The sequence below is a fragment of the Hevea brasiliensis genome, unplaced genomic scaffold, assembly GCF_030052815.1.
Source record: "Hevea brasiliensis isolate MT/VB/25A 57/8 unplaced genomic scaffold, ASM3005281v1 Scaf260, whole genome shotgun sequence".
NCBI lineage: Eukaryota > Viridiplantae > Streptophyta > Magnoliopsida > Malpighiales > Euphorbiaceae > Hevea > Hevea brasiliensis.
In genome coordinates, this window is record NW_026614763.1 from 45,114 (window position 1) to 68,585 (window position 23,472).

The 23,472-nt window shown below is 34.1% G+C and overlaps 1 long non-coding RNA gene and 1 pseudogene across 1 annotated transcript; both read right to left on the reverse strand.

The window, feature by feature from the left end:
* Nucleotides 1-1,365: 1,365 nt before the first annotated feature.
* Nucleotides 1,366-3,928, reverse strand: LOC131176859 (uncharacterized). The gene is made up of 5 exons (XR_009146713.1): nt 3,296-3,928; nt 2,913-3,100; nt 2,172-2,608; nt 1,989-2,098; nt 1,366-1,906 (listed from the first exon to the last, which is right to left on the reverse strand). It is a non-coding gene; the product is annotated as an uncharacterized LOC131176859 (long non-coding RNA).
* A 4,375-nt stretch (nt 3,929-8,303) lies between these two features.
* On the reverse strand, nt 8,304-12,470 carry LOC131176858 (putative disease resistance protein RGA3; annotated as a pseudogene).
* Nucleotides 12,471-23,472: the final 11,002 nt, after the last annotated feature.

Sequence of the window (23,472 nt, forward strand, 5' to 3'; positions counted from 1 at the left end):
AACCCGAATATAGTAATTTATATATAAATCAATCGAATCAATCGATCAATTTTTTTTTTTATTTTTTTTTATTTTATAAATTTATTATATTATATTTTTATATATATATTATATTAATTTTTTTTTTTATTTTTTAATTGTTATTTAATAAATCTAAAAATAAAAAAATAATAAAAATAAAAAAAAATCAAATAAAAAAAAAAAAAAAAAAAAAAAAAAAAAGTTTAAATCGAAAATCGAACGAGTTTTTTTTTTTTTTTTTTTCGATTTGATATAATTCGATTTTTATAATTTAATTCGATTAAGTTCGAACTAAATGCTCACCCCTAGTATGCATGAATAGTTTACAAGTCGTAATTTTTTTTATATTTTTCTTTTTATTAAAAAAATTACTACTTTTATTTTGAGACCTTAGGACTCCGTTTCTTTTTATTTAAAAAAATTAGTATTTTCACTCATGAATGTCATCAGTTGAAAGTGAATATTATATTTTAATGGCAAAGAAAAGATGCAGTAAACTTTGAAGTCATTGACACAAGATGTTAATTTTCTGACAAATTTTTCTTAGCATTTTCATTAGATATTCTTAAAGAAATGTTAAATTTTGAGATTTTGGTTAACATTTCTCCATGTTATTTTCTTATTAATTATAATTAGATTAAAATTTATTGATAAAAAAAAAATCTTCTTATTAATCCAATCAAATGAATGAATGTAAACAAACAATGAAATATAAAGTCAAGGTCAATAATCCACTTTACAAGTTTAATTACTTCTGCTTGTATAAGCCTACATGGCTTGTAAGGCGGTGCAAACTGCAAAGTTGCTCATAATTTACAAAATCTAAGATCGATATTGTCTAGAGCAGCTTTGCAATTCTTTCTGTTTGCTAATAAAATCAAAAGCAGAGTTCCATATACTCTGTTATGAGATGATATAGAAACAGAACAACTTCCTGACTCCAATATTGAATCCTTTGTGTGAAAGGTTACGATCCCTTTCCATGTAAATATAAATTCTTTATATTTTAGTACCACCAACTCAAAAGCCTAAATGCAATCCAAACTTCACTTTTAGGTTTGAAGGGGAGGATTATGAAGATGTGTGGAGGATATTAGTTGAAATGTGAACCTTATTTGAAAGTCAACATTAGGTTTTAATTTCATTTAATGAAGCATAAATTATTTATTGAGTTTTTGGGAGAAACCAACGATATTAAAATATGATATTTTGATTTTGAGATGTTAATATCTTTTCAGAAAGTTTAAAAATTTAAGAAATGAAAATTATTTTATATTATAGTTATAATTTTATTTTATTGATTAATGACTTATATATAGTTTCTCAAAAATGGTTAATATATAGTTTCTCAAAAAACGCTTCATACAATTGAAAACTGTGTATAATATTTTAAATCAATACATAATACTTCCCTTTTTTATATACAAGCAAAATGCAATTTATTAATGAAAAGAGAAATGGATAGAAGGCTGCGTCCAACTAAACCCATGCCAGCAGGCATATCCCTTACACCCAACCTAATGAAGCAAGACCTTCTACCTATGTCAACAGAAAGTGACGCAAAGCAATTATAACAAAGCTAACAGATACAATTGCGGTACAATCCCTGTTTGCAAGAGAGTCAGCGAAGCAATTCACTGCTCTAGGAGCATGACTCACCCCGGCATTAGGGAGGCGCTTTAGGTTGCAGCTAATAGAGTTCAGCACAGAGGAGAGACGCCGAGGTGTACTGTCTTAGTGTCATCGTTATTCACCCAAGACACAGCGATCTTAGGGTCAGTTTCAATAAGGATACCGACAGCATTAGTAGGGTAAAGAGGAGGAGAAACAGACAACAAACGCTTTTTGAATGGCCTTTAACTCTGCGGCGCTTGAATCATCAATCCTAGATGGGCAGAAGAACAAGCAGAGAAGGTTACCATCTAAATCTCTCAAAACTCCACCAACAGCACTAGGGCCGGCCTTACCTAGGGAGGAACCTTCAACGTTCCACTTGAGGTGATTTAGCGGCAGAGGGATCCACGAAGATACAGGTCGATGCTTTGATGGAAGAGACTCATAGTCACTCCATATTTAACTACAAAAAGAATAGCAAGCATTAAGGCTGCGAGCAACCGGAAGATTTCTTTTTGACAAAACAATAGGAATACCTTTCAATTATGGGTCAATGATTCATGCCATTATTCACATAGAATGACTACTGCCCAAATGATGATGTAAATGGGGAGAGAACCAATCACTCAACAACAACAGTAATGCACATGAACATCATTGGGAATGTTGAACAGTCAAACCTTAATGAAAAAAAAAATCTTCGAGTCAGTTTACAAAGTAAACAAGGAATCTGATTTGATAGGTTTAATGTAATTTCAGGACTACAACTAAATTTGAGCATTATAAAGTTTCCTTTGAATGTATTATACATTTAATCCAACATGCTCAAGCATCAAAGGAAAGCTATGGAATCATGTACAGTAACTTGAGAAATTTAAAGAGAGCAGGATTTACTTGCCTTACAAGAGATGGAATTTTACAACTATTTGCAAGTGCAAGAATTGCTATGATTGATGGATGTGCTTTTCTTTCACTACATAAAAATGTGGACACACATATTAACCTTATTTCATATGAACAAGAAACCCATAAATCACACTCACAAAGGAATATTATCAGTGCAATAATAAATTGAATAGTTTCACTTGTGAATGACATATAAGAAGAAAGTTGGTTTCAGAAAATTCGGCAACAAGTTTGCTTCAAAGTTGTCTCCTTAAGTAGTCAGTCGGACAGATCCCAATTTTAAGGGTTTTCAGCTAGAAATCATTTTCCACAGGAGCATAATTCACCCTATTATCTACTCTTAACTTGTTGGAGAAAATTGGAAGTTGTACCTTATCTGAAGAAGCCATCAATAAAGAAATTCTACAGTCCCAAGATGTTAAAATGTGACGGCAAGTCGAAGTTCATCCACAGCCATTCATTATTGCACATATGAAAGTCATTGCAATCAGCAGTTTCTCTAGCCAAGGGAGATGAAACTTCAACTTCAGGTATTTATCGTGCATAAATCCCAATGTTGCTGAGAAACCAAATTAAATATCAGGGAAAGAATTCATAACAAAAAAAAATGTTGGAAAAAAAATCCACTGTTTGATGGAATGTTTACATTAGATTGGGAGAAAATATTGTTGAATATGATTTTGCTTTCAGAACCAATGTTTATCCACCTCTGCATTTAGCAGCACAAATATTGTTCATAAATGATTTAACTTACAAAGGAATGAGGTGAAGAGAGTTGATAGATGAAAATGACCTTCATCACAATGATTTCCATCCTACATTTTAGAAGCCGCATAATGAGAGGAAAAAAAAATAAGAAGCCAGAAATAAACTCTTACAAACGAATTTAACTACACAAAATTGTCATAGTTAACTCACCAATTGTCAAAATCAACATCTATAAACAACTGCTTTGAGGTGAGTTTGGCATTCATTGAGGTAATGACATCAAATTCACAATGAACAAGAATATTACACTTAGAGACAGGCACAGCATTTCATTTTGAGAACAACAAATAATGCTTCAGTTTAAAATTTGGATATAGGGAGGTTCATCATTTTATTAACAGAGGCAATTACCACCTTGTCAGTTTCTGCATAGAAAACCAAGTCTCTTGCAAAGGGTAGAAGCTAAAACTACAAGGGATTATGGGACCTCTTCATAGTGGCAACTCCAGTTAAAACTAGAGAGTCAAGAAAACAAAATTGCAAAATTAAGTAGGAATCAAGGTCTTAAGTTTTATAATCAAGAGTGACAGTCATATTGTTTTTGTGCCTATTGGAAAAGCAAATCAGTCCACCAGATTGGATTTCACGCTGCTCATTCAATGTTGTCAAATTAACACAAAGAAACGAGAGTACCATGTAGGTCTGCATGATTGTTGTGCCCACAGGTTTTCCTTTGAAGTCTAAACTGAAATTGGGTCAATAAAGACTGAAATTTTTGCACAATCTACCAGACTGTCAAAAAATAGAAAATGGAATAAAAAAAAAAATGGAACATACTTGGATTATATTCATAGTAAGGCATGTGAAGGTGATGAACATACCAAAACAAACGCTTTCTTGCACAAGAGAGACCAATTCGTAGCTGCTCTTCTCTAGCATCTTTCATCAAGACGGAACCATTATCGGTTTCCAAACTCTGAATTAAAGACAATAATTGCAGAATGCTTATTTGAAGCTTGATAGAGAAATATAGAGATGTGAAGAAAGATCTACATATGATTTTTATAGATTTGGAGAAGGCTTATGATAGTGTTCCAAGAGATGTCTTATGGAGAGTGTTAGAACAAAAGAGGGAATCTATTAGGTACATAAAAATGTTGAAAGATATGTATGAAGGAGCACTTGCTATTGTGCACACAATGAGAGGGGACACAAGAGATTTGGAAGAGTACTCTAGAGTCAGAGGGCTTTAAGTTAAGTAGAACGAAGACAGAATACGTGCATTGCAAGTTCAGTGAAGGCCGAACTAGTGATAGGGAAGGAGTTATTTTGGATAGAGTGGTATTGCCCCAAAGTAATTACTTTAAATATCTCGGCTCAATCCTTCAAGTAGATGGGGGATGTAAGAAGGATGTCAGTCATAGGATTAAAGTTGGATGGTTGAAGTGGAGACGTGTCATGGGTATGTGATCGCAAGATTCCCAATAAGTTGAAAAAAAAAATTTTACCGTACAGCTATACGACTAGTCATGTTATATGGTAGTGAGTGTTAGGCAATGAAAGAGCCGTATGTATCTAAGATGAGAGTTGCGGAGATGAGAATGTTAAGGTGGATGAGTGGCCATACTAGACTAGATAAAGTCCGTAATGAGAGTATTAGAGAAAAGGTAGGAGTGGTGCCAATTGAGGATAAGTTGAGAGAAGGGAGATTGAAGTGGTTTGGTCATGTGAAGCGTTGACATACGGAGGCTCCAATTAGACAAGTAAAGCACATTGTTGGGTTAGAGGATAGAAAGAAAAGAAGGGGTAGACCTAAACTGACTTGGAGGAGAGTAGTACAACATGACTTAGAAGCATTACACATTTTCGAGGATTTAACCCAAAATTGTTTAGAGTGGATAAAGAGAATCCATATAGCCGACCCCAATAAATTTTTGGGAGTTGAGTTGAGTTGAGCTTATTTGAAATTCCATAGGTCAATTAAAAATACATGGAAATGCTTCAATCTACTGATTCACAATATCAGTAAAACAACTTGAAACTAAGATTAAAAGGACAAATAGGAACTCAAGTTCCACCATTCGCTGCATTGTTCGCATACCATTTTTGAGTTAATATTGCCAAAAAGTATAAATTCACAGAACACATTATGATTGAGATGCCAACCCGTTCAAGTGGAGAAAAAAAAAAAAAGATTTACAGTCTTTAAAATTTGACAATGAGAATGGGCAAGAAAGAAGATGTGGATTTTTGAAACTGTAAAGCATGAGACTGTAGGATTCTTTTGATACCAATTTGTAAGAGGTGAGAATACTTTCATAGAGCTTCTATGATATTATGTTTTAAGTTTGTTACTTCACGTAATACAGGAAAGTTAAATATGACAAGACAAGAAAAATGGAATACCTACATAAAATCTTATTCTTATAAGATTTGATCTTCAACAACTTTACGTCCCAAACTCTAGATCTCATTCAGAACATGCATTCGGTGACAAAAGTTCCAAACAATCCTGCAATCACATAAATGATCTCTAAAGTGAAGAAACATATGAAAATAATATATAAAAATGTAAAAGTTACATAAAAAAGGAAAAAAAAAAATGAAACAGAGGAGCATTGAACAGAGCATGTTTCTTCTAGATCACATGCCTAGAGATTAGACCTCAATTTTGGCAAATGCTTTACATTTTCTCGAAGAAACTACTGATTTTCATTTTGTTTTCCAGGAAACCAAATCAAAGAAAGGTAAAACTGTGGGCTTTTTGGGATTTAATTATTCATGTACAAGAAAATATAACAGTAAAATGATAGAAAAGAAAATCAACCCAGTAATGTTACTTACCACTCAACTGGTGGAAGGAATAAGTTAGATTTGAAGCAATATGAAGTGTTGAATCTCTTTTTTTTTTTTCTTTTTTTTTTCCAGAACCAATGATTTTTCCACTTCTGAATGCCGTAAATCAGAAGACAAGGTTGTTATTTGAGGACAATCCCAAATATTATGGCATTGAAGTGAAGTGAGGTTTTGCAGCAAGTTCTCTAGCAGAAATTCTAGATCCTGAATAAGCAGAATTTTCAACTAAATAAGCAGAATTTCTAGATCCCATATATATCTACACACACACACACACATTAATTTTTGAGGAAAAAAGACCATTAATTGTTCATTTAAATCTAAAGAATGAGGAAATTCCATGAGCATGTCCCACATTGCTAGTTCTTACTTGTGCCTTCAAAGATCATAGTTAATTTCTCTGTTATCTAAGTTGCCAGAACTAAATTCAACCTAGTTCTGAAACATCTTGCTGTGATATTAAATTGCAAAAAAAAAAAAAAAAACTGCAATTTCTTGTGCAATATTAAATTGCAAGTCCATGTATATAAATCAATTGTGCAGGTCTCAGCTAGTCAGCATCATTGAACCTTTCCTGATTGTGACTATTAAATTTACTTGAATCAGATGTTCACTTCAGGCCTAGACACAATGACACACATTACAAGTTTTAGTTTTTCAACACTTCACAATTTTGTAGAAGTAAATAAGAGAATACGGTCTCTAAAAACCTCCATACCTTTAGCAAATGATTGCAGATAAGTTAGACGATCAGTTGTCCACCAGATAGGCAATGGCCCCTTAATTTTCATGCCGTCAGACATGCAAGCACAGCAAAAGCAGCAAGCATTAAGATTGATGGAAACTATAAGATATTATGTACCAGTCACTCAAAAGAAGCAGAAATAAACATGTACCAGTCATAGCAATAAACTAGCACTTACTGGCACATGAGAGGCCAATCCACAATTGCTCGTCTCTGTTATCTTTCAAAAAGACAGAACCAACCATCATCAATTTCCAAAGTCTAAAAGTGAAGAAGCACGCGTTGCAGAATGCTCGTTTGACACTCCAAAGCTCACATAAGCTTATATGGGAATGCTTCAATTTCTTTGAAGGCTAATAAATTCACAGAACATATTGCCACTTAAAATGCCAACCAGCTCAAGAGGGGGAAAATTATGCATTCCCGGCTTCAAGATCTCCAAAACAGAGCCATACGCAAGAGATAAGATTTGCTTTCATGTAACTGTAAAGCAGTGAACTGTAGGATCTTTTCTTTTTATGCCAAATACAACCTCTCGGAGGTGAGCATTCTTGGGCTATCCCTTGTGTTCTCTAATAATTGCAAGGCCAATTCACAATTGCTCTTTTCTGGCTTCTTTCAACAAGATAGAACCATTATCAATTTCCAAACTCTGAAATTGAAGACCATATTTGCAATGCTTAATTGAAATTCCATAGCTCAATTAAAATTACATGGGAATGCTTCAATCTACTGAGTCGCAACATCAGCAGAACAGCCTCAAACTACCATTAAAAGGATAAACAGTGGCCAAAGTTCCTCCATTCATTTGATTGATCGCAAACCATGTTTGATTTAGTACTGCCCAATAGTATAAATTCACAGAACACATTGTGACCAAGATGCCAACCTGTTCAAGTGGAGGAAGAAGAAATGATTTCCAGTCTTTAAAATCAGAAATGAGACTGAGAATACTTTAAAACCAATCTGTAAGAGGTGAGAATACTTTGGTAGAGCTTCTGCTACTTAATGTAATATAGGAAAGCTAAATATGACAAGACAAGAAAAATGGAACACCTACTTAAAATATAATTCTTATTAGATTTGATCTTCAACTGCAATCTTAACCCAACCTGAAGTCCTGAACACTCAGAACATGCATCTGGTGGCAAAATTTCCAAACAATTCTGCAATCATATAAATGATTTCTAAGGTGAATAAACATATGAAAATAATATATAAAAATGTAAGATTACAAAAAAACAAAGCACCATTTCTGGTGGTGAGTACCTTCCAGATCACATGCCCGGAGATTAGACCTCAATTTGGTGCAAATGCTTTAGATTGTCATTTTCTTTTCCTGGAAACCAGCTCAAAGGAAGGCAAAACTGTGAGCTTTTTGATATTTAACTTGTTCATGGGCAACAAAATTTCAGGGAAAGTGTTCATAACAATAAAATGATAGCAATAAGACTTACCACACAATTGAATGGAAGGAATAAGTAAGATTTGAATGAGTGTGAAAAGTTGAATTTCATTTTGTTTTCAGAACAAATAAATTTTCCACCTCTGCATTCAGGACCACAAATCTTGTAAGCATTTGATTGAATGCCAAACATAAAAACGCATTAACCACAAAAACTAGCGCGTGCTTCTAAAATAGAGAGACAAAATGTACCCGAAGAAAAGTCTGATTCTTCTGATTATAGCTTGTATATGCCATCCACTTGAATCAATCTTCCCTCAATATAAATTTTTGGTATGTGAGCAATCTTGGGCCAATCAGCCCCCATTTTGCTTTTGCATCTTTCTGACAGTTGAGGACATTCATGAATCCTAAAAGCTTGTAATGCGGTAAGGCTTCCTATCCACTCCGGTAAAGATATCAAATTAGGACAACTTTTGATTACGAGTCTGCACAGAGTGGGAACATGTTGAAGACCCTTTGGGATGGACGCCAATTTGTTCAAATTTACCAATTGAAGCACCCGGAGCCTTCTAAGGTACTGCCACCGCATATCACTATGATCCTCTGAATCAGATAAATCAAGCTCCTCACAAGCCAAGATGACAAGATGCTCGAGGGAGGTTAGATGCCGAAAAGCAGAAGACACTTTTGTTATTCGTGGACAATACCGAATATAAAGTTGTTGGAGTGATGTGAGATTTGTCAGCAATTCCTCTGGCAGAAATTGTAGATCCTCAATATTCTCGATTTGCAGAAATTTCAATTGAGAAGGGGAAATCGAAGAACAAGAAGGGGTGCACCGAAATCTTCATCTTCAGAATGTCCTCCAGTGACTTCTTGCTGGCATTCTTCAATACCAAATGTTGGACAGATGGAATGAGAGGCGTTGAAGTGAGGTTAGGGCAAGAACTGATATCCAAATAATCGAAACAGTGAAATTGTAGCAACTGAGGCGTGGATGTATGCCTCCTCCATCCCTTCAGATTTGGGCAATTTGCTAGCTAGAGATCCTCTAAGGATTGGAAGAATAATACTCCAGATCAGTTAAATACTCAATCGTCAAACGTTTAAGTGAAGGGAACTGATCCAACGGTGGAAAATGCTAGCATTTTTTGCAGTTATCAATTGTTAGTTCCACCAAATTAGTAAGGGAAGAAATCCAGCACGGAAACCAGAGTCTTCCGCACCCAAACACAAACAACGATTTTAGATTAAGGTGTGGCCGCAGCTCTTCTAGTGACATTTCTTCATCATTTTCAACATCATCTGGACCACTATCACTATTATTATCATAGGGAATGGCCAATTTCCAGGATAATCCCAAGGATTGAAGGTGTTGCTTCTCTTTCAAGTTGGCTGCCTCAAATTCAGATATTGGATTTCTCACATACCATAGATTCATGATTCGAAGCACATCTCTCAGATTGTTCAAGTTACTCAATTCACTAAGGGCACCGCCATATTTGGAGACACCGTTATCTTTGTCTACCATGAATAGTGTCAAATTCTCAATAGAAGTCAGTTGACCGATCCCATGTGGCATATGAGTCAAACTAACACATCCCTTAAGAAAAAGTTGCTGGAGATTGACCAACTTTTTGATATGCTTTGGCAACTGTTTAAGCCTTTCACAGTTGACTAGGCGTAGAATTTGCAAGTTTTGAAGTTTAATTATGGAATCAGGAAGGAACTCAATGCCTTTATTATCAGAAAGATCGAGAAATCTTATGTGCTTTAATTTATCAATGGAATGTGGCACTTTCTCAATCCCCAAATCACATAAATTCAATAACCTTACACGACTTAATTTGGAAAAAATTTCATGACATTCTACTTCTTTAATATCATGCATTTTTGACCAATTGAATGATGTAAATGTTCGCACCTTTGTCACAATAGGTAAGCAACTTGCAACTTTTTGCCATGACTCAACTTTAAAACCAATTGAAACATGTCGAGTTCCTTCTTTAACAAGTTCTGCATCTGAATTTAATAAAATGTTCTCATCTCCTGCTACTTGCACGGCAAGATCATGCATCAAATCATGCATTCTACAACTCCTTAAATTACCCAATATATCTTCTTCTACGTCTTGAAAGAAAGACCTCCATAAAAGATCTTTGAAATATTTTAAGCCTACATCTCTGAAACTTTGTTTTGAATCTGATAATTTAATCAATCCTTGTGCCATCCAAAGATTCACCAAATATCCTATTTTAATTTTTGAACCTTTTGGAAATAATCTACAATAGGCAAAACAACACTTTAAATGAGAAGGCAGATGATCATAACTCAACCTAAGAGTTTTCATAATATTAACCTCCCCTTCATTCAAATATAAAAACTCTTTTTCTTTGAACGATTCCCACTCCTTTATTGTATTTTTATAATACAATAAACTTCCTATTGCTCTAATGGCTAAAGGGACTCCAGCACATTTTGTCACAATTTCTCTTCCAATTATCTCATGCTTTGCGCTTGTTACTTGCTCTTTCTTGAAAGCCATTTTTTTAAACAACAACCATGACTTAGCATCACATAGGCCTTGTAATTTACTTGTTTCATCTGATCTTATCATCTTTGCAACATTTTCAAGACGCGTAGTCACTATTATTTTACTTCCACATGCACCTCTGGCTAACAAATCTTTCAAGTCAAACCATTTTTTGGAATCCTCATTCCATAAATCATCCAAAACAAGCAAATATTTTTTTTCATTAATTTTCTCCCAAAGTAGATCTTTCAAGGTATTCATTTCAAGATTTTTAGGTTTCTTACCAACAAGAGATTCCAAAATCTTTTCAACAACTATTTTTACATTAAAATTTTCAGAAATACACACCCACACTTTGAGCTCAAAATATGATTTCACCCTCACATCATTGTATGCAAGTTGAGCAAGTGTTGTCTTTCCCAATCCTCCAATACCCACAATGGAAATGATTGACACATTCTCACCATAACTAGAAGACAGAAGAAAATCAATGATTTTCTTCTGTTCATCTTCTCTACCAACAACTACAAGAGGTAAAGATGAGTGAGTTTGCTCTCTTTCCTCAACCATAGGAGCTGTGATCTCATCTAAGTGAAACCTCCTATTTGCAACAATCTCATCTAATTTACTTCTAACTTTTTCAATCTTTTGAGCCATTTTAAGGCCATAAACAAATGGGTTTGAGCTTGAAAGGAAAAGGCGTACCTCCTTCACCGTTTTATTGCCAGTCATCATATGCTTCAGTAAAACATCTGTGGAGAACTCATCTAACAAGTCATCAGCATCGTAAAATGCTTCTTTTAGTGAATCAACCCAAACTTTGACTTGATGATTTTGCAAGTACTGCTTCTCTGCATCATGAAGCACAGCTTGGATAGTTGAAACTGTCCTCCTGAGTTTCTCAAGCTCCTCTTTGACACCCCACCAAAGCCTAGTCTCTTGAAGAACTCGAGAACCCAGCTTCTTAATTATTTCCAAAGCAATGCTGGAGAGAATTGCATCTGCCATTGCTTTTCAAGTAAGTGAAAAGTGAAGGCAAGGAAGAATTGGGAAGTGTTTAAGGTTTGAAGAGAAGGATTATGAAGATGTCTGGAGGATTAAAATGCTATGGAAATATATATAAAAAGGATTTAGGCTCTTGAAGGACATATTCATTTCTTCAAGGACAACCGTGTGGGGTCTTGTGAAAAAAAAAAAGGGAAAATGACCCCACTCTGTTTGCAACGTACTGCAAACCATGTGGAGCTGAAGTAGAAAATTCAATACATACTGAATTAATTATATGAAGGTGAAAGAAATAAATCTTAGAAACAAAGAGAGTAAAATTCTCCCAGCAGCTTTTAAGTAAAATTATGGTGCGAAAGAATATAATTAAAAAAGCAAAATACAAAAATATTTCACTCTTTATCCTAAAAGCATTTTCTTTATCAACTTTTGGTAAAAGCAGATTTAATGAATGAATTATTTGGCACTGCAAACTGTGTGGATTCCATGAAAACAAAATCCAATTAATACTGAATTATTTGAGGGGGAAAGGAAGTAAAATTCTCTTATATTAAAGCAAAGTATTCCATATTGATTGACATTCGGGAAAGGCTGTGACATGGTTGAAGTGTTCGAAGAAGAAACAACACTTTCAGAGGATGACATGGTGTGCCATGAAAGGCTCTGATGCCATATTATGATTAGTCCAACTTGATGATTCTGTTTGCATTAGATAATATATATATATAAGTACACGTTACACTTAGTTCATATACAGTAGGAAAGTAGGAATAAGCAGGAGACTACAAAGTGGAGATAACAACAACAAGGGAATTTAAACTTGGTGATAAATTAAGTAAATAATTTTTTTTTTCATGAAAAAATCTTCCACTTTCAGACCATTAAGTCAAAATTGGTGATATGGTAAGCCGTGTGAAGCCCTTCCAAAAGGGGAATTTTTTATTTAAAAAACAAAGAAAAAGGAAACATAGATACAAGGAAAATTTGGCTTGGTTCGTTTATACCTCAATTGGGATTCCCAAAATAAAAACTATAATCAATTATTGCAGAGAAACAATAAACTATGGTGGTTTGCATTAATAAACTATCGGATTATCTAATAGTTTACCTGAATTTTTTCAATGGACGAATGAATATTTATAATAAATTTATATTTATAATAAATTTATCTTCTTGACTGAATGAATAATAAATATATAGTTATAATAAATTTATCTTCTTGACTGAATGAAAGGCAAATGATTCATTTTATATAATTTGATCCACCAGCAAATAGCATATATAATTATCCAGCACCAATAGTAAATTTGAGAGATTGAAATATTAAATTTAATTTAAAATTACCCATCATCCCCAAAAGATAAATATTTAATGATGTTATTAGCTTATGGCCACTCAATTACTACACTTTTCCTTTGAATAATGATGTGAAAAATAAAGGCACTTGCTCATTAATTTAATTTATTTTTCTTCTTTTCAATCACTCAGCTGAAAATTCACAAGGTGAGCTCCCTTTTCACTCTTTCTTGTAAAAGCATTTTCTTTATCAACTTTAGCTAAAGCAGATTTATAAAATGATAAGAAAAGAAACTTTACGACCTTTACACTTGTTTTTGTCATGAACGATTGTGGCCTGTTTGGTATTAAGGTTTTGCATTAAAAAAGTACTTTTCAGAAAAAATAACATTTTAGATACTATCAGATCACTTGTTTTTAGATCACTAAGTCAAAATTGGTGTTTGATAAGCCAACTTTTGTTTAATAAACAAAGAATAAGGAAAAATAGGTAAAATGGAAATAAAAGAAAATGCATGAATAGTTTACAAGTAGTAAATTTTTGTTTTTAGCTTTTCTTCTTTTAATTGGGAATTTTATTGAAACTTTAATTTTAAAAATAATTAAACTAATAATTTAAGATTTATAATTAAAATATGTAAAGATTTAAATTATTTCCTCGAATGAGACAAAAAAACTTTAAAACTTCTTTTTTTATCCACAAAACAAAAAATTTAAACTTGTTCATTGGATTGGAGAATCTTAATAATTGCATTAGAAAATGGCATGCAATTATAGTAAAGTGACTTTGGATCACTACTCATGTCCTGCACTTGAATTATTATTGCAGGGAGGAAATAGTTAAAATCTAATTACTTATTTAAAGCATTGAATATTAAATTCTTAATTATTGATTGTAGCGTTTCAGCGCCAACATATACTCTATTGAACATATTTAAGTCATGAGAAAAGAAGCTATGCTATTGATAATTTTTTTTATATAATTAATTATGATTATACATAAATTTAAAATGATGTAATTATGTATATAATTACAATATCGTTGAGGTAAAGCTCATTGATCGCTACACTCTCAGTAATTGTTATGATAGTAATTGCAAATATGCATGAAATTTGGATTTTATGTCAAAGGTATGAGACTTGGGTTTGAAATTTATTCACACACTTCCAACTCTCTTAATTCAACGGTTAATTATTATAAAAAGAAATATATAATAATTTCTTGATACTCTCTTCATTTCTTTAAAGGACAACTTGTGGGGTCATATCACATGTAATAAAATGCCAATGGGGCTTTACTACGATCGCTTTATCATTAAAAAAAAAGGGGCAAAGGTTCAACTTTCTGCAATATTTGAGAAAAACACATCGAAAAGAAGTACATCTGTAAAATAGAATTGCATCTGCCAATTGGGGTTTTCAAGTGAGCGGAGAAAGTAAAATAAAGGCACAATTGAAGAGAGTGTTACGAAGCCCAAAGCTATGGAAACATTTTATAACAGGCTCTCCCAAGATGCTATCATATGATGATGATATAAGAGTTGAACTAACATCTCTTTGGCAGGAAATGCTTATAATGGGTGCCTCTTATGATGACCCCTCAATTCCTACTTGCTTTTCCTCTTTCCTTTGAATAATGATGTGAAAAAGAAAGGCACTTGCTCATTAATTTATTTTTCTTCTTTTTCAATCACTGAGATGGAAAATTCAAGGTTGGTGAGCTCCTTTTCCTCACTTTCTCCTAAAACTATTTTCTTTATCAACTTTAGCTAAAGCAGATTTATAAAATGATAAGAAAAGAAACTTTACGACCTTTGCACTTGTTTTTGTCGTCAACATTTATGTGACATAGAAATAGATGGAAAATAGTAGAAATTAAGCCAGGAGTTTTAAATGAAAAGAATAAAAACTTTTAATTATTTACAAGAAACATTCATCTTTTCTGTGATATTTCCATTAGAATGGTTTTGCAAGTAATTAAGCATCATCCTTGCATGATTATGATCCTTAAATTTGCTTGAACCTGATGGCTGGACACACAGAAAACACGTTCAAAAGTGATTATTTACAGGAATTTTCCAATTCTATGAAAGAACAAATGATCCAAAACACTTACGGAAAATATGGGAGAATGTAGTTTTAAGAAAACTTCCACATCCATAAAAAAAAAAAAAAGAAAAAAATTCCATATGATAAACTCTGTTTTACAATAGGTGATAACTACCATTTCATGTCCATGCATGAACCACAACAAAGAGTAGCAAGCTTTATAGTCAATACATAGCGAGAGTGCCATCTTTCTTCTTAACAAACAATACAGCACTCCAAGGTGACACACTAGGTGGATGAAGCCTTTTCAAATAGTTCTTGCAACTGCATGCCTTCAACTCCTTCAATTCTCTGGTGCCATTCTATATGGTGTTATGGAGATTGGATCCACACGAGCATAACATTAATCTCAAACTGCACTTCTTTTTCTGGAGGTAATTCTGGCAACTCATCAAGAAACACATTTGGAAAGTTATATACTGTAGGGATGTCTCTCAATGCTAAACTCCCCACTTGGGTGTCTACCACATGTGCCAAGTATGCTTTATACCCTTTCTAATCATTTTTCAGGCTAGTGCGAAATAATGTTTGATGGTAATAATCGCTCTTCCTGTATTACCACATCAGCATCTTGAGGAGACCAAAAGTAATCGTTTTCTCTGATCAATCATAGCGTGATGCGACTAACTAATCCATGCCCAAGATGATATCATACTCTCTGAAGGGAATTTCAATAAGATCAGACAGAAAAGTATGTCCTTGGATCACCAAAGGACAATCCCTATACATTCTATTGACCCTGACCTCTTGTCGTAGCAGACTTGTTACTAGCACCTCAAAGTCCATTTTTATACACGAAATAGCAATACAATCAATGATGCTAACACTCACATAAGAGTGGGTAGAACCTGGATCAAATAACACAAACACATCTTGATTAAAAGTTGAGAAGGTACCAGCCACAATATCAGATGTCTCAGCCTTTTCTCTCTGTCTCGTTGCGTAGACTCTGACTAAAGCACTGCCTTGCTCTGACTGATTCACTGTGCCTTGGTTGCTTACTGGACTACCTCTACCCCTGCCTCTACCTCTGCTAGGTGGTTGTGAACCTCTGGTGGCGGATTCGAACCGACTCTTTTGCGAGTAGGAGGTGGCCCAACTCTACAGCACCTTTGGTGCGCTTTAGCAAAGTGTCCTATGCCTAAGCAATTATAAAGGCTCCTATGGCCTTATAGCATACCCCACCATGATTTCTACCACAAGTTTCACATTGTGAGGAGGGTAGGAACTTACGGTAGTCTGACCAGATGGAGGAGGTTTCTGTCCCAAAAATCTTCCCCTACCAGACTTTTTACCACCCCTGTTGTTTCCCCCCGTAGTAGTGACACTGAATACTCAAATCTGAGCTCCTCTGCATAGTGTAGTTTCTTGAACACCTTATCCATTCTCTCCAACCATTGTTCTGCCTCTAGTGGCTCTACTATCCCCTTGAACTCAATAGCCCCATATTTAATCAGCTTATCGTACTGCCTAGCTGAAGGCTATGGTTGTACCACTGGTGTCTGCAGTGAGGCTTGAGTAGGCATGTTACCAGCCATCTGTTAGAACATTGCAGCTATCTGCTGAGCAAACTGAGCAGGAAACTGTGGTACTGAAGGGGTTGGTGCGGCTTATCCATTTACATTATGAAGGGTTGGGGCTTCCGCTTATACCTCAGCCTCTATTGATTGATCGACTGAACGATCCCCTTCTTCCATAATCAATTAGAGGATATTATACCTCCTGAACAAATAACACAAGGAGATTTCCTCCCGTTAGTGCATATTTATAATGTAATGTACTGTATGTATCAAACCATGACATTGAGCAGTTGTATTATAAAGAAAGAATATTCAAATTACAGGTCAAAACATAATTTAAAAACTAGCTCTGATACCATTAAAACATGTCACACCTTACCCCTCCGTAAGGCATAACATGATCCCATAGTATACCTAATGAATTACCAAACTTCATCTGCTGATAACCCATTAAATACACTACAAGGGATTTTAAATCTTTTCTTATTTCTTTTTACAATGGTGAGCACTTTTGACAGGTGTTAAAATTTTTTTTCTTTTTTTTTTTTTACTGAAGTGAAACCAAATAAAAAATGTGGAGTATCAATAATTTCTGTAAAAATTTTGACAGAGTGTCATCTATATTTTGAACAAAATAGCTTCTTTAAAAACTCAGAAAAGTACTTCCAATATATTTGTTCAATCCCAAACTCAATATGGCTCAACACAAATCAATTTTCTCAACATTTGTCAAACTCAATTCAACATCAATTTCCAGTAGTTCCAAAAGCTGAGATAAGAGAAATATATTACAACATTTTTATAGGCCAAAATAATTTATAACTTTAGTTTACAGCTGCTCAAGACCAAGTACACTATATATACTTACAACATACATTACAACAAAACTATAAAAAAGGTGGTATACTCAATATACCGGAAGAATCCCAAAAGAGTAACACAAGCAGCCTACTCTGCTGCTCTGTCTATCTGTCTACCTGCGACTATCGCTGAGCCAATGTCTCAGTGGTTCACAACATTAAGAAAATGCAATTTAAAACCATAAAACATAAATCATATAAACTGTGGATACTTAAAATCATAGTTAAATTCAAAAGATAGATAATGTCATAAAGAATTTAAACTCCATTTCACAATGTCTAAATGAATATCAATAAATCAGACACATAGCTTAATTATGATTCCAAAGTCCAATTCCTAAAAGCCAATGACTAATGAGGAATAACATAGCTAGCTAGCAATTATATGAGTACTCATCCTATTCGTCCTCAATGGCACACACGCCAACACTTCAGAGAGGGAATTCAAATATTTCACACACTAGACAAGCTAGTGAGGAATTCAATCAAATATACATGATAGCTTTAGTTTCAAACCATTTGCAATATTTTTCAAGCAATAAGTATCCATCAAATATCATTCAAACAAATTTTTCACAATTTAAACAATAACATACAATTTGTCATAATTTATTTCAATTGAAAATTCAAAATAAATAACTGTTATACACAAACCTCTGAAGAGTAGCCTCTTGGCCTTGACTCAGCGTCTACTTCACCTTCCCTGAGTCTTTGCTAACTGAAACACACAATTGAAAGTGTTTCAGTACTCACTTAAATTGTCTCTAACAATAGGGTTCAATAATTAATTTTATTTAAAACTATTGCTTTCATTAGTCAACCTATAATGTTGACCTTTGATGCACTCTAGGGGAATAAATTTTAATATTACCAATATGTCACATTTTAAAGTCCTTTAGTATTGGTATATGTTATCAATTTCATTTTCAAGTGTATTGCATTTTATTGCAATTTATTGAATTTTGGTATGTTGTTTTGACCTAGCAGGATGACCTAGTTTCCTCGATTTTCGGGTTCTAGTCAGAATTACAAACTTGCAGGTCTATGTCTTAGTGGACTTTTGCCACAAATTTTAGGTCATTTGGAGTTTACTAGACCAAGTTATGGTCATTTTACTATTGCTGGAAAGATTGCACTAAAATGGAAAACTTAGGTCATTTCCGATTTTGGTAGTTTTTATACCCGAAGTTGTGCAAGCATGTTGTCTTGCTTATGGTCATTTCTGGATTTTGTGATCTCTACAAAAGATGTAGCCCTATGTCTAAGCTTTCCAACCATATAAATTTCAGGTCATTTGGACCTGTTTTAAGTGAGTTATGGCCAAAATACTGATTGCTGTGCAAATGGTCAATTTTCAGGTTTGCAATGTCACTAATCCGGATTTGGTCAATTTTCATGTCACTTTTTGGACAGAATTTTGATAGGCTTTCTTCATGAAAGTTGGCACATTTTGTGCCTAGTTTCACCTCCAATTGGCCTCATTCCAGTTGGAGTCACACAATTCCATTTATAGCCTAAAACACATACTTCCCTTAACACATATTTAAAGCACCAAACCAATCACATATTCAACTAGCTATAACTTTATTCCCAAACCAAATTCTACATTTGTCTCATACCACAACCATTTATCACTTCATATTATCATCACTTTGGGCAGAATTCAATGACCTTAAATACACCAAATACAAATCCCAAATTACAAAGTCCATTTATAACAACATATACACATAACACTCCTAACCATTACACATAACTTCTATCATCAAATTACATATATATTTTCTACTAAATCATATGCATATGCTGCCATCCTTGATACCATAATTCAATAAAATATTTTATGAATTTAAACACTCTACCATGCATCACAAGGCTGCCCAATTGTTCATATACATCAAGCTTCTATTTTAACTTTTTAAACTTACAATTCAAACTATATACATAGTAAATCAACTCCTATACATTTAAGAACTTAAATCAATACCTCAAAATACCATTTACATGAAAATTAATTCATTAACCATGATGTTCCATGGTTGCCAAAAACAGTACCTTCCAATAACTCATTAAAACCTCAAATTTTCTTCATAAATCAACTCACTACAACACCTACACAAACTTTAATGAAGCAAAAATGGAAAAGAAGCACTTACCTATTTTGAAGCTTGTTAAAAACTCATCAAAACCTTTCTTTCTTGCTCCTATCTCTTCCCAAGGTATATAAACCAACTTTAGTGAAGAAACTATGGTGAAATGGAGCTTAGAATGGGAGTGCATGTGGCTTGCGTGAGGTTTGGCTATGGAGCTTCCATGGAGGATTGGTTTCGGTTGAATGGTGAGAGGTTGAAGATGATGATATCTTCTATCCCAAATGTTTTATTTTAATGTCCATTTATTCTCCTTAGTGGAGCACTAACTTAGTTTTAAGATTTAATAAATCAAAGTTTCACAATTCACACATTTTACCTCAATTCTTTTACTATTCCTATAATGTACTACAATTTTAATTTTCATGACATTTTCAAAATTTAATATCATTTATTTTTAATGGAAATTTAGGTCAAAAGGCAACTCGGGATGTCAAATGACCACAATGCCCCTATTCGGGTTGTATTCGATTTTTCTGGTAACGATTTTGTCGGTTTCTCGATTTCTGGTTTTTCTTTGTACTAATTAATTAATTTTTTTTTGACATTTCCTATGTTATTTATACTTCAATAGATGTTTATTTAAGTCTTAAAAATATTTCTCAGGGTTTCCCGCTGTCCAGGGCTAGTCAACAGTCCTCGCCTCAACTTCCTGGTGCGGTCACCCACCGCTACTGTTTCTGGCTCGATTAACTTAGTTACATTTCATTACTCTTTTTTTTCCTTTGTTTTTCTTGTATTTTTCTCTATTGTATTTCATTATTTCATGTCTCCTCACTAATATTTAAGTGTAGTTCCAAGCATTCTAGCTATCCGAACAGACACTAGTCACCGGAACAGTAGAACACACTACCGAATATAGGGGTGTTACAGTGGATATGCTGGTGGAAACCAATCACAGAGTTAGGATTAAGAAATAATAAAAAGGTGTATTTCCATATTTTTGGCGTGGAAGAGCTTAGCTTTGATAATGACAGGAGTGTAGCTCTATACAATCTAGTGTCAGCCATAGTTGTCAAGGTTATATGGCACTAGTGAGGAACACATCTGTTGAAGGTATTTGTGTGACAAATGTACCTATTATTAGGGAATTTATGGATGTTTTTCTTAAGGAGCTTCCTGGGATGCCACCTGATAGGAAGATTGAATTCTGCATAGACACTATATCGGGTACAAACCCCATTTCTGTACCATCTTACAGAATGGCACCAGTGGAGTTAAAAGAATTGAAAGAATAGCTACAGGAGCTTCTGGAAAAGAGTTTTATTTGGCCAAGCACATCACCTTGGGGTGCTTCTGTTTTGTTTATAAGGAAGAAGAATGGGTCATTAAGGTTGTGCATTGACTACAAACAAACTGAACAGAGTGATAGTTAAGAATAGGTATCCATTCTCTCGAATTGATGACTTGTTTGACCAGCTGTAAGGAGCAAGATACTTCTCTAAGATAGACCTACGATTGAGCTATCATTAGCTGAGAATAAGGAGTGAGAATGTGCTAAAAATAGTATTCGGGACTAGTTATGGTCATTATGAGTTCTTGATGATGTCATTTGGACTCACTAATACACCAGCAGTCTTTGTAGATCTAATGAACAGGGTGTTTAAACCATTTCTGGATCGCTTTATCATTGTTTTCATAGGTGACATTGTAGTATATTCCTGGACTGATGAAGAACATGCTTGGCATTTAAGGATGGTGTTGCAAACCTTGAGGAAGTATTAGTTGTATCTAAGTTTTTGAAGTGTGAGTTCTGGTTGGAAAGTATTTCATTTTTGTGACATGTGGTCTCTAGTGAAGGCATTCAAGTAGATCCCAAGAAAATTGAAACAGTAACTGATTGGCTTAGGCCTACTATAGTCATCGAAGTGCAAAGTTTTTCTAGGCCTAGTAGGTTATTACAGGCACTTTACATGCATCTTCTCGAGTAGTAGCTCCTCCGACCTGCGGTTGGCTCAAAAGAATGTCTTGTTTTTCTGGTCAGATGACTATGAAGAAAGCTTCTAGAAGCTTTCTTCATAGTCATCTGACCAGAAAAACAAGACATTCTAGAAGCTTAAAGACTATTTAATTTCTGCTCCTGTGTTAACTTTGCCTATGAGTGGAGAAGAGTATACAGTATATGTTTTTAAAGTTGAATTAGGGTGTGTTTTAATGCAGTATGGTAATGTGGTGGTAGATGTTTTGAGCATGAAGTCTTATGGTAGCTTGGCACATATAACAACAAAGAGGAGACCATTGATACAGGAGTTGCATGAACTGATGGATCAGGGATTGATGTTGGATATAACTGCTTTGGGTGCACTTTTGGTACATTTTAGAGTACGGCTGTTACACTCATTTCATATAGGCATTTTAGGGTAGTTTTGCATTCATTTTGCCCTTATATTTTAGTATATTTTATGTTTTTAGCTTTATTTTAGTTTATTTGTTAACTTTAGATACTTTATATTTGATTTTTGTAATTTTGTTGTTTTTGATAGGATTTTGTGGCAAATCAAGGATCAATGAGTGCATTAGGGAGTGATTTGAAGAAATTTGGAATCCTTTAACCATAGAGGAAAATTGAAGAAATCAAGCCTTGAAAGAGCAAACCAGCCGAAATTTGCTTGAGACCTTGCTTAAGGTCATGCTCAGGGTAAAGCGGCAATGCTTAAGGTGCAACACAAGTCAAGCATGAGCAGAAAAGTCCATTTTACTATAAATCTGCCGAGATTTGCTGAAGGTCTGCTTAAACTTAAGCAGACAGTGCGACCAGAGGCTAAATTTGCTAAGAAGCTGCTTAGGGTTAAGCCTAACCCTGCGAGAATGCCCGAAACGTGAAAGTGTCTTGACTTGGATAATTTTACACCTCATTTCCTATCCACTCCTTAGCTGTTATTTACTTTTAGGGCAGCTTTTTGGGACCATATAAATTCATCATTTCCTTATTTTTGCCACAAGAGGAAGGGAGGAAAAAAAAACAAAAAGGAAAGAAAATTATATAGAAAGAGAGAGAGAAGACGCCATTCTCTAGGAAGAAGGAGCTGCTGCACGAGTTTGGAGCTCCAGAAACCAGAGACCTTGGTTCTTCCACCTGGGTTTTCCTATTTCAGTCCTTTTATCATGTTTTTCTTTATTCTTCCATCTATATTTCTTGTAAATACCATAATGAGTGAGTAATTTCTTTAGATTTGAGTTGGGAAATATGTTTTAGATTAATTTGTGGATTTGGGTATTTCCTTATTTTATATGAATATGAGTTTTGATTCCTTCCTTGTGTGCTTGATTTACTTGCCTAATGTTGGTACCCATTGGGTATTGTGTTAATCTTTGATTGAAGGACCGAAAGGTGAAAGTCATTGATAGTTAATCAAGGATTGGAACTTAAAACCACCTAGATTTAGAAATAAACTAGGACTTTAAGAGGAATTAACTATTGGTTATAAAACTTAATGGGTTTTAAAATAATCAAATACATACGAAAGTAGGTTTGGTTATTTTAGAATACGCTTTGATTTGCTTGAAAAAGATATCAAAGGGATTTAGAACCAATTTCCTTCAAACTCTATTTTTCCCTAAAAATTGAACGCAAGACAAATCCCAATTAATTTATGCATAAACCCCCAACTCTGGAATCACTTTTACCATAATTAGACTTTCGTTTAAATTACCCATTGTTAATTTTAGTTTAATTGCGAGCTAGAATTAGAATTTATTTGTTTGCTCTTTACCATTTCAATTAGATTAATCAATTTACCT